Genomic DNA, 14,015 nt, shown 5'->3' on the forward strand with positions numbered 1-14,015 from the left:
ATAGTCTGTGGGAGGTGGTCCCAGAGAAAGAGGTGAAAGCAGAGGAAGATGCAGAAGGGATAACAATATCTCGAAGTTCTGGACTGCCGTTGCACAAGCAGGTGACATGGAAGGGTGGATTACAGTGATTGAGTGGGGCGCATGGCTCCTGACAAACTGTTAGTGAAGGAGCAGGAGCCGAGGAATAAATGGAGGAGGACAAAGAGGAAGAGGGCATGCAGCAATCAGGAGATGAAGAGGATAATGATCTCCTCTCTGTTCTCCGTGGTTGGTGGTAGGGGATGGAGGAAGCAAGCTTGAACTGTACCCCGCCACCAGCACACCATGGACTTGAACCTCATGGTCGCAGCCTTCTTGCTGCACTATCTGTAACATGATGCCTGTATTGTTAGGATTAGAAATAGTGCTGACTACTGGGTTGCCACTCTGTTAGATCCATGGTACAAGAGTACATTTTTGCCAAATGCTTTCCTTCTAGTAGGGGACCGCACATGCTGAAGTATAAAAACACCTTTATAGACAATCTTAAGAGTGGTTTTGCCCAAGACAGCAGTGAGGCACACAGTGTGCATCGCAATAATAGACTTCCAACCCCAGGAACATTGGGTCGTCAACAGTCATTTCACACATTTTTTAGACCAGTCTGTGAACCAGCCTCTCACAGTACAAGTCTGACATGTTGCGAATGACTGGAGAGGATGTTGCAGGAGTAGCTCGAGCTCAATATCAATGCCATCAGGAGGGAATTTGGATCACTTTTACATTTTGGTCTTCAAAAATGGAAGCGTGGCCTGAGCTAGCCTGTCATGCCTTGGAGGTTTTGTCATGCCTGGCAATTAGCATCCTCTCAGAACGTGTCTTCAGCGCCACTGGTGAAGTCCTGACAGATAAGTGCATCGAGCTGTCCCCTGAAAGTATTGATCGCCTAACTTTCATCAAGATGAATAAGTCATGTCATGGATCTCCAATGGCTTTTGCATCACAGTCGCAGATTGGGCCGACTAGGCGATGGTGTTGGTGTGATGCAATGATTTCGCAGTCTGTTACACCTTTGTTGTGGCTTCTCTGCCTGCTGTTGCTACTGCTGCTGATGTTATCAACAATTTTTTGAAGACTCCAAGTTGGGTCTCCATCTAGTAGGTTGCCTGTAATGGAAGGGGTGTCAGAGGCCCATTATAAAATTTCTGTTCTGGATAAAATAATGACACTTTAGTGGTGTAAGACAATAATTTTTTTTAATATTTGGACTCCAAGTTTGGTCTCCTTCATGTGCGTTGCCTGTAGTAGTAGGGCTCCCAGACTAGCAGGCCTGCACTTACTTTCAGTCAACTACCTGTGTTACTATCCTTAAATGTTTCTAACAACAGTAGTCTACAAGCTGATATTTGTTCCAATTGATGCCACTTTTCCTGTTGTCAGTCACTAATTTCTGGAAATGTTGGACTCCAAGTTAGGTCTTCTTCATGTGTGTGTTGCTTGAATTTGGCAGACCTCTTAGAGCATCAGGCCTACACCTGATGTGTCCATGCTGCACAATTATACTATTTGTACTCTGGGTCAATTGATGCCACTTTTCCTGGTGTCTGACCCTAATTTGAGCTGTTTGTGAAGCTTTTTAGTCCCCTGAAGATGTTATCTAAGCGTTTGATTTTACCTTCAATTTAATTCAATGAGGTCCGGATATGTTCGGCGAATAGTTTGGTGAACAACAGGACATTAGCCAATCCGAACCGAATCTTGCAAGGTTCACTCATCTGTATCTGTGACATCACAGGTGGGTTTGAGTCATGGAAGTCTCTGTGACATCACAGGTGGGTTTGAGTCAGGTGAGTCTCTGTGACATCAAGATGGGTTTGAGTTAGGGGGCCTCTGTGACACCACGGGTGAGTTTGAGTCAGGGGAGCTTCTGTGACATCACACGTGGGTTTGAGTCAGGGGGCCTCTGTGACATCACAGGTGGGTTTGAGCCAGGGTGAGTATCTGCGACATCATAGGTGGGTTTGGGTCAGGGAGCCCCTGTGACATCACCGGTGGGTTTAAGTCAGGAGAGTCTCTGTGACATCATAAGTGGGTTTAAGCCAGCTGATTCTCTGTGACATCACAAGTGGGTTTGAGTCAGGAGAGTCTCTGTGACATCATAGGTGGGTTTAAGCCAGGTGAGTCTCTGTGACATCAGAAGTGGGATTGAGTCAGGTGAGTCTCTATGACATCACAGGTGGGTTTGAGTCGGGGGGCCTCTGTGACATCACAGGTGGGTTTGAGCCAGGGTGAGTCTCTGCGACATCATAGGTGGGTTTTTGTCAGGGGAGCCCCTGTGACATCACCGGTGGGTTTAAGTCAGGAGAGTCTCTGTGACATCACCGGTGGGTTTAAGTCAGGAGAGTCTCTGTGACATCATAAGTGGGTTTAAGCCAGCTGAGTCTCTGTGACATCACAAGTGGGTTTGAGTCAGAAGAGTCTCTGTGACATCATAGGTGGGTTTAAGCCAGGTGAGTCTCTGTGACATCAGAAGTGGGATTGAGTCAGGTGAGTCTCTGTGACATCACTGGTGGGTTTGAGTCAGGAGAATCTCTGTGACATCATCGGTGGGTTTGAGTTAGGAGAGTCTCTGTGACATCGCAGGTGGATTTGAGTCAGGAGAGTCTCTGTGACATCACCGGTGGGTTTGAGTCAGGGGAGTCTCTGTGACATCACAGGTGGGTTTGAGTAAGGAGAGTCTCTGTGACATCATAGGTGGGTTTAAGCCAGGTGAGTCTCTGTGACATCACAGGTGGGTTTGAGTCAGGAGAGTCTCTGTGACATCATAGGTGGGTTTAAGCCATTTGAGTATCTGTGACATCAGAAGTGGGGTTGAGTCAGATGAGTTTCTATGACATCACAGGTGGGTTTGAGAAAGGAGAGTCTCTGTGATATCACACGTGAGTTTGAGTCAGGAGAGTCTCTGTGACATCACAGGTGGGTTTGAGTCATGGGAGTCTCTGTGAAATCACAGGTGGGTTTGAGTCAGGAGAGTCTCTGTGACATCACAGGTGGGTTTGAGTCAGGAGAGTCTCTGTGACATCACCGGTGGGTTTGAGTCAGGAGAGTCTCTGTGACATCGCAGGTGGATTTGAGTCAGGAGAGTCTCTGTGACATCACCGGTGGGTTTGAGTCAGGGGAGTCTCTGTGACATCACAGGTGGGTTTGAGTCAGGAGAGTCTCTGTGACATCATAGGTGGGTTTAAGCCAGGTGAGTCTCTGTAACATCACAGGTGGGTTTGAGTCAGGAGAGTCTCTGTGACATCATAGGTGGGTTTAAGTCATTTGAGTATCTGTGACATCAGAAGTGGGGTTGAGTCAGATGTGTTTCTATGACATCAGAGGTGGGTTTGAGAAAGGAGAGTCTCTGTGACATCACACGTGAGTTTGAGTCAGGAGAGTCTCTGTGACATCACAGGTGGGTTTGAGTCATGGGAGTCTCTGTGAAATCACAGGTGGGTTTGAGTCAGGGGAGTCTCTGACATCACCGGTGAGTTTGAGTCAGGAGAGTCTCTGTGACATCACAGGTGGGTTTGAGTCATGGGAGTCTCTGTGACATCACAGGTGGGTTTGAGTCAGGAGAGTCTCTGTGACATCATAGGTGGGTTTAAGCCATTTGAGTATCTGTGACATCAGAAGTGGGGTTGAGTCAGATGAGTTTCTATGACATCAGAGGTGGGTTTGAGAAAGGAGAGTCTCTGTGACATCACACGTGAGTTTGAGTCAGGAGAGTCTCTGTGACATCACAGGTGGGTTTGAGTCATGGGAGTCTCTGTGAAATCACAGGTGGGTTTGAGTCAGGGGAGTCTCTGACATCACTGGTGAGTTTGAGTCAGGAGAGTCTCTGTGACTTCATAAGTGGGTTTAAGCCAGATGAGTCTCTGTGACATCACAAGTGGGTTTGAGTCAGGAGAGTCTCTGTGACATCATAGGTGGGTTTAAGCCAGGTGAGTCTCTGTGACATCAGAAGTGGGATTGAGTCAGGTGAGTCTCTATGACATCACAGGTGGGTTTGAGTCAGGGGGCCTCTGTGACATCACAGGTGGGTTTGAGTCAGGGGGCCTCTGTGACATCACAGGTGGGTTTGAGCCAGGGTGAGTCTCTGCGACATCATAGGTGGGTTTGGGTCAGGGGAGCCCCTGTGACATCACCGGTGGGTTTAAGTCAGGAGAGTCTCTGTGACATCATAAGTGGGTTTAAGCCAGCTGAGTCTCTGTGACATCGCAAGTGGGTTTGAGTCAGGAGAGTCTCTGTGACATCATAGGTGGGTTTAAGCCAGGTGAGTCTCTGTGACATCAGAAATGGGATTGAGTCAGGTGAGTCTCCATGACATTACAGGTGGGTTTGAGTCAGGGGGCCTCTGTGACATCACAGGTGGGTTTGAGCCAGGGTGAGTCTCTGCGACATCATAGGTGGGTTTTTGTCAGGGGAGCCCCTGTGACATCACCGGTGGGTTTAAGTCAGGAGAGTCTCTGTGACATCATAAGTGGGTTTAAGCCAGCTGAGTCTCTGTGACATCACAAGTGGGTTTGAGTCAGGAGAGTCTCTGTGACATCATAGGTGGGTTTAAGCCAGGTGAGTCTCTGTGACATCAGAAGTGGGATTGAGTCAGGTGAGTCTCTGTGACATCACTGGTGGGTTTGAGTCAGGAGAATCTCTGTGACATCACAGGTGGGTTTGAGTCAGGAGAGTCTCTGTGACATCATAGGTGGGTTTAACCCTGCTGTTCTGTTGGTCAAAAATGACCGACTTTGAACTTCAATATTCTTTAAAATATTCAAGATGCGGCTCTGAAACCCGTGGCCGACCGACCCATCCTCATTTAAGTCAATCAACCACAAGTTTCAGAACCGCATCTTGAACACCCCAAAAAATACCAAAGTTCAAAATAGGTCTCCCCAGACCGAACAGAACAGCAGGGTTAAGTCATTTGAGTATCTGTGACATCAGAAGTGGGGTTGAGTCAGATGAGTTTCTATGACATCACAGGTGGGTTTGAGAAAGGAGAGTCTCTGTGACATGACACGTGAGTTTGAGTCAGGAGAGTCTCTGTGACATCACAGGTGGGTTTGAGTCATGGGAGTCTCTGTGAAATCACAGGTGGGTTTGAGTCAGGGGAGTCTCTGACATCACCGGTGAGTTTGAGTCAGGAGAGTCTCTGTGACATCACCGGTGGGTTTGAGTCAGGAGAATCTCTGTGACATCACAGGTGGGTTTGAGTCAGGAGAGTCTCTGTGACATCATAGGTGGGTTTAAGTCATTTGAGTATCTGTGACATCAGAAGTGGGGTTGAGTCAGATGAGTTTCTATGACATCACAGGTGGGTTTGAGAAAGGAGAGTCTCTGTGACATCACACGTGAGTTTAAGTCAGGTGAGTCTCTATGACATCACAGGTGGGTTTGAGTCAGGGGGCCTCTGTGACATCACAGGTGGGTTTGAGTCAGGGGGCCTCTGTGACATCACAGGTGGGTTTGAGCCAGGGTGAGTCTCTGCGACATCATAGGTGGGTTTGGGTCAGGGGAGCCTGTTATGTTTGCTAATGAAAGGTGTTATGAAGGCAATCCAGAAACACAGTGTGCTTAGCGATCAGAGCGCACACAGTGATCTGACAAATACCCAAAAATACAAGAACGAGCTCTGAGACGTGGAAACTCTGTAGACTGCACACCTGATCCTATCCTAAACACAACTAAAAGCGGCTGTGGATTGCGCCTAACAACTACCTAGGCAACTCGGCACAGCCTAAGAAACTAGCTAGCCTGAAGATAGAAAAATAGGCCTGACTTGCCCCAGAGAAATTCCCCAAAGGAAAAGGCAGCCCCCCACATATAATGACTGTGAGAAAGATGAAAAGACAAAACGTAGGGATGAAATAGATTCAGCAAAGTGGGGGCCCGATATTCTAGGACAGAGCGAGGACAGTAAAGCGAACTTTGCAGTCTACAAAAAACCCTAAAGCAAAACCACGCAAAGGGGGCAAAAAAAAACCCACCGTGCCGAACTAACGGCACGGCGGTACACCCTTTGCGTCTCAGAGCTTCCAGCAAAACAAAAGACAAGCTGGACAGAAAAAAAGCAACAAAAAAGCAAAAAGCACTTAGCTATACAGAGCAGCAGGTCACAGGAACAATCAGGAGAAGCTCAGATCCAACACTGAAACATTGACAAGGAGCAAGGATAGCAGCATCAGGCGGAGTTAAGTAATGAAGCAGTTAACGAGCTCACCAGAACACCTGAGGGAGAAAGCTCAGAAGCTGCAGTACCACTTGTGACCACAGGAGTGAATTCAGCCACAGAATTCACAACAGTACCCCCCCCCTTGAGGAGGGGTCACCGAACCCTCACCAGAGCCCCCAGGCCGACCAGGATGAGCCGCATGAAAGGCACGAACAAGATCGGAAGCATGAACATCAGAGGCAAAAACCCAGGCATTATCTTCCTGAGCATAACCCTTCCATTTAACCAGATACTGGAGTTTCCGTCTAGAAACACGAGAATCCAAAATCTTCTCCACAATATACTCCAATTCCCCCTCCACCAAAACCGGGGCAGGAGGCTCAACAGATGGAACCATAGGTGCCACGTATCTCCGCAACAACGACCTATGGAATACATTATGTATGGAAAAGGAGTCTGGGAGGGTCAAACGAAAAGACACAGGATTGAGAACCTCAGAAATCCTATACGGACCAATAAAACGAGGTTTAAATTTAGGAGAGGAAACCTTCATAGGAATATGACGAGAAGATAACCAAACCAGATCCCCAACACGAAGTCGGGGACCCACACGGCGTCTGCGATTAGCGAAAAGTTGAGCTTTCTCCTGGGACAAGATCAAATTGTCCACTACCTGAGTCCAGATCTGCTGCAACCTATCCACCACAGAATCCACACCAGGACAGTCCGAAGACTCAACCTGTCCTGAAGAGAAACGAGGATGGAACCCAGAATTGCAAAAAAATGGAGAAACCAAGGTAGCCGAGCTGGCCCGATTATTAAGGGCGAACTCAGCCAACGGCAAAAAGGACACCCAATCATCCTGGTCTGCAGAAACAAAACATCTCAGATATGTTTCCAAGGTCTGATTGGTTCGTTCGGTCTGGCCATTAGTCTGAGGATGGAAAGCCGAGGAAAAGGAAAGTTCAATGCCCATCCTACCACAAAAGGCTCGCCAAAACCTTGAAACAAACTGGGAACCTCTGTCAGAAACAATATTCTCAGGAATGCCATGCAACCGAACCACATGCTGAAAGAACAAAGGTACCAAATCAGAGGAGGAAGGCAATTTAGCCAAGGGCACCAGATGGACCATTTTAGAAAAGCGATCACAGACCACCCAAATGACTGACATCTTTTGAGAAACGGGAAGGTCAGAAATGAAATCCATCGAAATATGTGTCCAAGGCCTCTTTGGGACCGGCAAGGGCAAAAGCAACCCACTGGCACGAGAACAGCAGGGCTTAGCCCTAGCACAAATCCCACAGGACTGCACAAAAGTACGTACATCCCGTGACAGAGATGGCCACCAGAAGGATCTAGCCACTAACTCTCTGGTACCAAAGATTCCAGGATGACCAGCCAACACCGAACAATGAAGTTCAGAGATAAGTTTATTAGTCCACCTATCAGGGACGAACAGTTTCTCTGCTGGACAACGATCAGGTTTATTCGCCTGAAATTTTTGCAGCACCCGCCGCAAATCAGGGGAGATGGCAGACACAATGACTCCTTCCTTGAGGATACCCGCTGGCTCAGATAAACCCGGAGAGTCGGGCACAAAACTCCTAGACAGAGCATCCGCCTTCACATTTTTAGAGCCCGGAAGGTACGAAATCACAAAGTCGAAGCGGGCAAAAAATAACGACCAACGGGCCTGTCTAGGATTCAAGCGCTTGGCAGACTCGAGATAAGTCAAGTTCTTATGATCAGTCAATACCACCACGCGATGCTTAGCTCCTTCAAGCCAATGACGCCACTCCTCGAATGCCCACTTCATGGCCAGCAACTCTCGATTGCCCACATCATAATTACGCTCAGCGGGCGAAAACTTCCTGGAAAAGAAAGCACATGGTTTCATCACTGAGCAATCAGAACCTCTCTGTGACAAAACCGCCCCTGCTCCAATCTCAGAAGCATCAACCTCGACCTGGAACGGAAGAGAAACATCTGGCTGACACAACACAGGGGCAGAACAAAAACGACGCTTCAACTCCTGAAAAGCTTCCACAGCAGCAGAAGACCAATTAACCAAATCAGCACCCTTCTTGGTCAAATCGGTCAATGGTTTGGCAATGCTAGAAAAATTACAGATGAAGCGACGATAAAAATTAGCAAAGCCCAGGAACTTTTGCAGACTTTTCAGAGATGTCGGCTGAATCCAATCCTGGATGGCTTGGACCTTAACTGGATCCATCTCGATAGTAGAAGGGGTAAAGATGAACCCCAAAAATGAAACTTTCTGCACACTTTGATCCCTTCACAAACAAAGAGTTAGCACGCAGGACCTGAAAAACCATTCTGACCTGCTTCACATGAGACTCCCAATCATCTGAGAAGATCAAAATGTCATCCAAGTAAACAATCAGGAATTTATCCAGATACTCACGGAAGATGTCATGCATAAAAGACTGAAACACAGATGGAGCATTGGCAAGTCCGAATGGCATCACTAGATACTCAAAATGACCCTCGGGCGTATTGAATGCAGTTTTCCATTCATCTCCTTGCCTGATTCTCACCAGATTATACGCACCACGAAGATCTATCTTAGTGAACCAACTAGCCCCCTTAATCCGAGCAAACAAGTCAGATAACAATGGCAAGGGATACTGAAATTTAACAGTGATCTTATTAAGAAGGCGGTAATCAATACACGGTCTCAGCGAACCATCCTTCTTGGCTACAAAGAAGAACCCTGCTCCCAGTGGTGATGACGATGGGAGAATATGTCCCTTCTCCAGGGATTCCTTCACATAACTGCGCATAGCGGCGTGTTCGGGCACGGATAAATTAAATAATCGACCTTTAGGGAATTTACTACCAGGAATCAAATTGATAGCACAATCACAATCCCTATGCGGAGGTAGAGCATCGGACTTGGGCTCTTCAAATACATCCTGATAATCAGACAAGAACTCTGGGACCTCAGAAGGGGTGGATGACGAAATCGACAAAAATGGAACATCACCATGTACCCCCTGACAACCCCAGCTGGATACCGACATGGAATTCCAATCCAATACTGGATTATGGGTTTGTAGCCATGGCAACCCCAACACGACCACATCATGCAGATTATGCAACATCAGAAAGCGAATAACTTCCTGATGTGCAGGAGCCATGCACATGGTCAGCTGGGCCCAGTATTGAGGTTTATTCTTGGCCAAAGGTGTAGCATCAATTCCTCTCAATGGAATAGGACACCGCAAAGGCTCCAAGAAAAACCCACAACGTTTAGCATAATCCAAATCCATCAGATTCAGGGCAGCGCCCGAATCCACAAACGCCATGACAGAAAACGACGACAAAGAGCATATCAAGGTAATGGACAGAAGGAATTTGGACTGTACAATACCAATGACGGCAGACCTAGCGGACCGCTTAGTGCGCTTAGGACAATCAGAAATAGCATGAGTGGAATCACCACAGTAGAAACACAGACCATTCAGACGTCTGTATTCCTGCCGTTCAACTCTAGTCATAGTCCTATCGCACTGCATAGGCTCAGGTTTAACCTCAGGCAGTACCGCCAAATGGTGCACAGATTTACGCTCGCGCAAGCGTCGACCGATCTGAATGGCCAAAGACAAAGACTCATTCAAACCAGCAGGCATAGGAAATCCCACCATGACATCCTTAAGAGCCTCAGAGAGACCCTTTCTGAACAAAGCTGCCAGCGCAGATTCATTCCACTGAGTGAGTACTGACCATTTCCTAAATTTCTGACAATATACTTCTATATCATCCTGACCCTGGCACAAAGCCAGCAAATTTTTCTCAGCCTGATCCACTGAATTAGGCTCATCGTACAGCAATCCGAGCGCCAGGAAAAACGCATCGACACTACTCAATGCAGGGTCTCCTGGCGCAAGAGAAAATGCCGAGTCTTGAGGGTCGCCGCGCAAAAAAGAAATAATAATCAAAACCTGTTGAATAGGATTACCAGAAGAATGAGGTTTCAAGGCCAGAAATAGCTTACAATTATTTTTGAAACTTAGAAACTTAGTTCTATCTCCAAAAAACAAATCAGGAACAGGAATTCTTGGTTCTAACATAGATTTCTGATCAATAGTATCTTGAATTTTTTGTACATTTATAACGAGATTATCCATTGAAGAGCACAGACCCTGAATATCCATGTCCACACCTGTGTCCAGAATCACCCAAATGTCTAGGGGAAAAAAAAAGTGAACACAGAGCAGAAAAAAAAAAAAAAAAATGATGTCAGAACTTTTTCTTTCCCTCTATTGAGAATCATTAGTTTTGGCTCCTTGTACTGTTATGTTTGCTAATGACAGGTGTTATGAAGGCAATCCAGAAACACAGTGTGCTTAGCGATCAGAGCGCACACAGTGATCTGACAAATACCCAAAAATACAAGAACGAGCTCTGAGACGTGGAAACTCTGTAGACTGCACACCTGATCCTATCCTAAACACAACTAAAAGCGGCTGTGGATTGCGCCTAACAACTACCTAGGCAACTCGGCACAGCCTAAGAAACTAGCTAGCCTGAAGATAGAAAAATAGGCCTGACTTGCCCCAGAGAAATTCCCCAAAGGAAAAGGCAGCCCCCCACATATAATGACTGTGAGAAAGATGAAAAGACAAAACGTAGGGATGAAATAGATTCAGCAAAGTGGGGGCCCGATATTCTAGGACAGAGCGAGGACAGTAAAGCGAACTTTGCAGTCTACAAAAAACCCTAAAGCAAAACCACGCAAAGGGGGCAAAAAAAAACCCACCGTGCCGAACTAACGGCACGGCGGTACACCCTTTGCGTCTCAGAGCTTCCAGCAAAACAAAAGACAAGCTGGACAGAAAAAAAGCAACAAGCTATACAGAGCAGCAGGTCACAGGAACAATCAGGAGAAGCTCAGATCCAACACTGAAACATTGACAAGGAGCAAGGATAGCAGCATCAGGCGGAGTTAAGTAATGAAGCAGTTAACGAGCTCACCAGAACACCTGAGGGAGGAAGCTCAGAAGCTGCAGTACCACTTGTGACCACAGGAGTGAATTCAGCCACAGAATTCACAACAGGAGCCCCTGTGACATCACCGGTGGGTTTAAGTCAGGAGAGTCTCTGTGACATCATAAGTGGGTTTAAGCCAGCTGAGTCTCTGTGACATCGCAAGTGGGTTTGAGTCAGGAGAGTCTCTGTAACATCATAGGTGGGTTTAAGCCAGGTGAGTCTCTGTGACATCAGAAGTGGGATTGAGTCAGGTGAGTCTCCATGACATCACAGGTGGGTTTGAGTCAGGGGGCCTCTGTGACATCACAGGTGGGTTTGAGCCAGGGTGAGTCTCTGCGACATCATAGGTGGGTTTTTGTCAGGGGAGCCCCTGTGACATCACCGGTGGGTTTAAGTCAGGAGAGTCTCTGTGACATCATAAGTGGGTTTAAGCCAGCTGAGTCTCTGTGACATCACAAGTGGGTTTGAGTCAGGAGAGTCTCTGTGACATCATAGGTGGGTTTAAGCCAGGTGAGTCTCTGTGACATCAGAAGTGGGATTGAGTCAGGTGAGTCTCTGTGACATCACTGGTGGGTTTGAGTCAGGAGAATCTCTGTGACATCACAGGTGGGTTTGAGTCAGGAGAGTCTCTGTGACATCATAGGTGGGTTTAAGTCATTTGAGTATCTGTGACATCAGAAGTGGGGTTGAGTCAGATGAGTTTCTATGACATCACAGGTGGGTTTGAGAAAGGAGAGTCTCTGTGACATCACACGTGATTTTGAGTCAGGAGAGTCTCTGTGACATCACAGGTGGGTTTGAGTCATGGGAGTCTCTGTGAAATCACAGGTGGGTTTGAGTCAGGGGAGTCTCTGACATCACCGGTGAGTTTGAGTCAGGAGAGTCTCTGTGACATCACCGGTGGGTTTGAGTCAGGAGAGTCTCTGTGACATCATAAGTGGGTTTAAGCCAGCTGAGTCTCTGTGACATCACAAGTGGGTTTGAGTCAGGAGAATCTCTGTGACATCATAGGTGGGTTTAAGCCAGGTGAGTCTCTGTGACATCAGAAGTGGGATTGAGTCAGGTGAGTCTCTATGACATCACAGGTGGGTTTGAGTCAGGGGGCCTCTGTGATATCACAGGTGGGTTTGAGTCAGGGGGCCTCTGTGAGATCACAGGTGGGTTTGAGCCAGGGTGAGTCTCTGCGACATCATAGGTGGGTTTGGGTCAGGGGAGCCCCTGTGACATCACCGGTGGGTTTAAGTCAGGAGAGTCTCTGTGACATCATAAGTGGGTTTAAGCCAGCTGAGTCTCTGTGACATCGCAAGTGGGTTTGAGTCAGGAGAGTCTCTGTGACATCATAGGTGGGTTTAAGCCAGGTGAGTCTCTGTGACATCAGAAGTGGGATTGAGTCAGGTGAGTCTCCATGACATCACAGGTGGGTTTGAGTCAGGGGGCCTCTGTGACATCACAGGTGGGTTTGAGCCAGGGTGAGTCTCTGCGACATCATAGGTGGGTTTTTGTCAGGGGAGCCCCTGTGACATCACCGGTGGGTTTAAGTCAGGAGAGTCTCTGTGACATCATAGGTGGGCTTAAGCCAGGTGAGTCTCTGTGACATCAGAAGTGGGATTGAGTCAGGTGAGTCTCTGTGACATCACTGGTGGGTTTGAATAAGGAGAATCTCTGTGACATCATCGGTGGGTTTGAGTCAGGAGAGTCTCTGTGACATCGCTGGTGGATTTGAGTCAGGAGAGTCTCTGTGACATCACCGGTGGGTTTGAGTCAGGGGAGTCTCTGTGACATCACAGGTGGGTTTGAGTCAGGAGAGTCTCTGTGACATCATAGGTGGGTTTAAGCCAGGTGAGTCTCTGTGACATCACAGGTGGGTTTGAGTCAGGAGAGTCTCTGTGACATCATAGGTGGGTTTAAGCCATTTGAGTATCTGTGACATCAGAAGTGGGGTTGAGTCAGATGAGTTTCTATGACATTACAGGTGGGTTTGAGAAAGGAGAGTCTCTGTGACATGACACGTGAGTTTGAGTCAGGAGAGTCTCTGTGACATCACAGGTGGGTTTGAGTCATGGGAGTCTCTGTGAAATCACAGGTGGGTTTGAGTCAGGGGAGTCTCTGTGACATCATAGGTGGGTTTAAGCCAGGTGAGTCTCTGTGACATCACAGGTGGGTTTGAGTCAGGAGAGTCTCTGTGACATCATAGGTGGGTTTAAGTCATTTGAGTATCTGTGACATCAGAAGTGGGGTTGAGTCAGATGAGTTTCTATGACATCACACGTGAGTTTGAGTCAGGACAGTCTCTGTGACATCACAGGTGGGTTTGAGTCATGGGAGTCTCTGTGAAATCACAGGTGGGTTTGAGTCAGGGGAGTCTCTGACATCACCGATGAGTTTGAGTCAGGAGAGTCTCTGTGACATCATAAGTGGGTTTAAGCCAGCTGAGTCTCTGTGACATCAGAAGTGGGATTGAGTCAGGTGATTCTCCATGACATCACAGGTGGGTTTGAGTCAGGGGGCCTCTGTGACATCACAGGTGGGTTTGAGCCAGGGTGAGTCTCTGCGACATCATAGGTGGGTTTTTGTCAGGGGAGCCCCTGTGACATCACCGGTGGGCTTAAGTCAGGAGAGTCTCTGTGACATCATAAGTGGGTTTAAGCCAGCTGAGTCTCTGTGACATCACAAGTGGGTTTGAGTCAGGAGAGTCTCTGTGACATCATAGGTGGGTTTAAGCCAGGTGAGTCTCTGTGACATCAGAAGTGGGATTGAGTCAGGTGAGTCTCTGTGACATCACTGGTGGGTTTGAGTCAGGAGA

At 47.7% G+C, this 14,015-nt stretch overlaps 1 long non-coding RNA gene across 1 annotated transcript in view; it reads right to left on the bottom strand.

Annotated features, from left to right (window-relative positions):
• LOC138658095 (uncharacterized) overlaps positions 1 to 14,015 on the bottom strand; it is an 85,538-nt gene that overhangs the window by 32,557 nt on the left and 38,966 nt on the right. The gene's annotated exons all lie outside the window — the stretch shown is intronic.

Source organism: Ranitomeya imitator, chromosome 1 (assembly GCF_032444005.1).
Source record: "Ranitomeya imitator isolate aRanImi1 chromosome 1, aRanImi1.pri, whole genome shotgun sequence".
NCBI classification, from domain to species: domain Eukaryota; kingdom Metazoa; phylum Chordata; class Amphibia; order Anura; family Dendrobatidae; genus Ranitomeya; species Ranitomeya imitator.